Source organism: Bison bison, unplaced genomic scaffold (genome assembly GCF_000754665.1).
Source record: "Bison bison bison isolate TAMUID 2011002044 unplaced genomic scaffold, Bison_UMD1.0 scf7180017864037, whole genome shotgun sequence".
Classification (NCBI taxonomy): domain Eukaryota; kingdom Metazoa; phylum Chordata; class Mammalia; order Artiodactyla; family Bovidae; genus Bison; species Bison bison.
In genome coordinates, this window is record NW_011494609.1 from 5,076,813 (window position 1) to 5,080,011 (window position 3,199).

The following is a 3,199-nucleotide window of genomic DNA, read 5'->3' on the forward strand; positions in this document are numbered from 1 at the left end:
GGTAGTGTCAAGTGCTGTCAAAGAGGCTGAAGCCTGCCAGGGACCCACCTCCCACCCTCTCGACACTGTGGACCACCCCAATGGGCACTGCTGTCCCTGCCTGCAGTCCAGTCCAGGCAACAGTATTGCCAGACTTTCCTGCCACCAAGGGGAGGGATCCTCAACTCCTGATACCAAGGGAGGGGGACTCAAGGTTTCTGCCTTCCAACCCCAACCCTGAGTCTGGCCACACCCTACCCTGAAGGCCACAGCAACTGAAATAACCCCAGGCCCCGGGAGAACCAGAAGCAGTGACCTGGAGGTGGAGGTGGGGAGGCACAGGCCCCCTGCTCTCCCAGTCTTCCCTGGCCCTGGGATCAGTCCCAGGGCCTCTGTCAGCTGGCTCTCACTTTCAGCCCCCATTTTAGTCCTGAGCCTCCTCAGCACCAGCCCTGCTTCCCTGCAGCTACAGAGGGAAGTGAGCTTTCCTGGGCCAATGGCACCCCCGACTCCCCACCCTTCTCAGCTTGTCTTCACAGTGACAGCCCTTGAGCTCCATGAGCCTGGGAATTGCTCCCTAAAGGACCCACCCTAGTCTTCAAGGCAAGGGGGCCCTTCAGCCCTGGCCTGCCAGCCCCCAGCTGAGGCCCTGGAGAGAGTTTGGCAATTCTTCCTGGGAAGTTCTGGGAAGGCCCACATCTCTGCCCCATGAGGTCCCAGGGTTTGTGTGCTGCTGTTTCATGGTTTTATTTTTATTTGCTTTTAGTTCAAATTTATCACATTTATTCAAATGCAATGAGAAATAAGGCCATCTGGAATATACACCACAGGGTATAATCAAAATTAAAATTGGGGCTTAGACGTTAGTTGTCTTGTATGAGCCTCAGAAGCCAACTTACATGTCGGTTCACAGTATCAAGACTTTCTTGAGCAGGACATTTAAATTCAGGCATTCATCCCTCTCAGGCCCAGAAAACTTGGGTTCTTATAACTGAGGTGGATTGAGCCGTCTGGGCATCAGGAGACAGATTGGGGCCAGTTGCACTCACTCTTCATTTCATCTGGCTGGAGCTCAGACATGGCCTGGGCCCCCCATGATGGCAGTTGGATGGCCTTAGGGTCAGGCAGGCATGGACAAGGGCTGCCCAGTCCCTCACCTCTAAAGCACCCCTTGAATTAGGAGCTTCATGGCATGTCTGCTAGTAGTGTGCACAGTAAGACCCTTTCGTGACCTCCTCTCACTCTGTTTGGGACGGAAATGACTGGCCTCCTGTCACGGAGAGCATGGGAAAAGACGCACCATTCAGGCACATTGGCAGGAGGCCAAGCAGGGAGGTTTGGACTCCAAACTTGAATTGGAGCAAAGCCAGGGCTGAGACTGGCAACCTCCTCCAGGGCACAGCCCGACCCCAGCATCACCCATTCATCATGCTGCTCCCTTTGTGTGAGGTACAAAGGGGGGGCCACTCTGGAAACGTTCCCCCTTGTGATGGGCAGGGTGTGGGACACTGGGTCACATAGGCCGCACAGCTCCCAGTACACAAAACTCCCTGGGGAACTTGCTCTATACTCAGGAAGCAGGCCTCCCCGATCGAGGCTATGACCTTGCCTAGCTGTGGGACTGTCTCAGCAAGAACCCAGGGAAGTTAGGAAATGCCAGGTTAGCAAGGCAGCACTATGTGCCTGGGTGGTCCTGGAGGAATTGTGCCTGTGCCCAGGGTAGCAGGCCTCACTCAAGATCAGACTGTAGACAGGTGGAGGGCAGGGGGAAGTGGGGACATCACAGTCCCCAGCCAGACGTGCTGCAGTTGGGTCCCTCTGGACTGCAGTGTTCTCGTTCAGAAACAGGTGTTGGATGGTGTGGATATACCACAGGTATACTCCTTCCCCTTCTTCTGCCTCTTATATCTTGTGTGAAGCTGCCCTAAGTGTCCATGATCTTAGGGGGAAGCATTCAGTCTTTCATCTCTAAAAACGAGGTTAGCCTTGGGTTCTGCAATTTATCAGGTTAGATAAATTTCCTTCTGTTCTAATAGTGTTGAATTTTGTCAAATTCTTTTTTCTTTTTCTGAGTCTATTTGAGACTGTTAACAGCCTCTGGAGGGAGGCCAGAGGTCCCCAAGCGGCAGGAGAAATAAACTGCAAGTGGCAGATGTCTGTTTTCTTTTCTATTCCTGTGTTGCCATGGTGACACCTGGTTCCACCTGAACTGACCAATGCATTTTTCTCATGGAAATGTCTTTTTAACGCTATGTTAATGAACCATGCTTTTGGACTGTGGTGTTAGAGAAGACTCTTGAGAGTCCCTTGGACTGCAGAGAGATCAAACCAGTCAATCCTAAAGAAAATCAGTCCTGCATATTCATTGGAAGGACTGATGTTGAAGCTGAAACTCCAATATTTTGGCCACCTGACACAAAGAACTGACTCCTTGAAAAAGACCCTGATGCTCCGAAGGATTGAAGGCAGGGGGAAAAGGGAACAGAGAGGACAAGATGGTTAGATGGCATTACCAACTTGATGAACATGAGCTTGAGTAAGCTCTGGGAGGTGGTGATGGACAGGGAAGCCTGGCATGCTACAGTCCATGGGGTTGCAAAGAGTTGGACATGACTGAGTGACTGAACTGAACTGAGCCAAATCTTCATCCCTGAGGGGCTGGAGTCCTCAGTACTTCTGCTTTAATTATAATAATTCATGTTTGATGATTCATCAGTTTACTTCAGTTCAGTCGCTCAGTCGTGTCTGACTCTTTGCAACCCCATGAACCGCAGCAAGCCAAGCCTCCCTGTCCATCACCAACTCTTTGAGTTTACCCAAACTCATGGCCATTGAGTCGGTGATGCCATCCAACCATCTCATTCTATGTCGTCTCCTTCTCCTTCTGCCTTCAATCTTTCCCAGCATCAGGGTCTTTTCAAATGAGTCAGCTCTTTGCATCTGGTGGGTAAAGTATTGGAGTTTCAGCTTCAACATCAGTGCTTCCAATGAACACCCAGGACTGATCTACTTTAGAATGGACTGGTTGGATCTCATTGCAGCCCAGGGGACTCTCAAGAGTCTTCAACATCACAGTTCAAAAGCATCAATTTTTTGGTGCTCAGCTTTCATTATAGTCCAACTCTCACATCCATACATGACTACTGGAAAAACAGCCTTGACTAGACGGACCTTTGTTAACAAAGTAATATCTCTGCTTTTTAATATGCTGTCTAGGTTG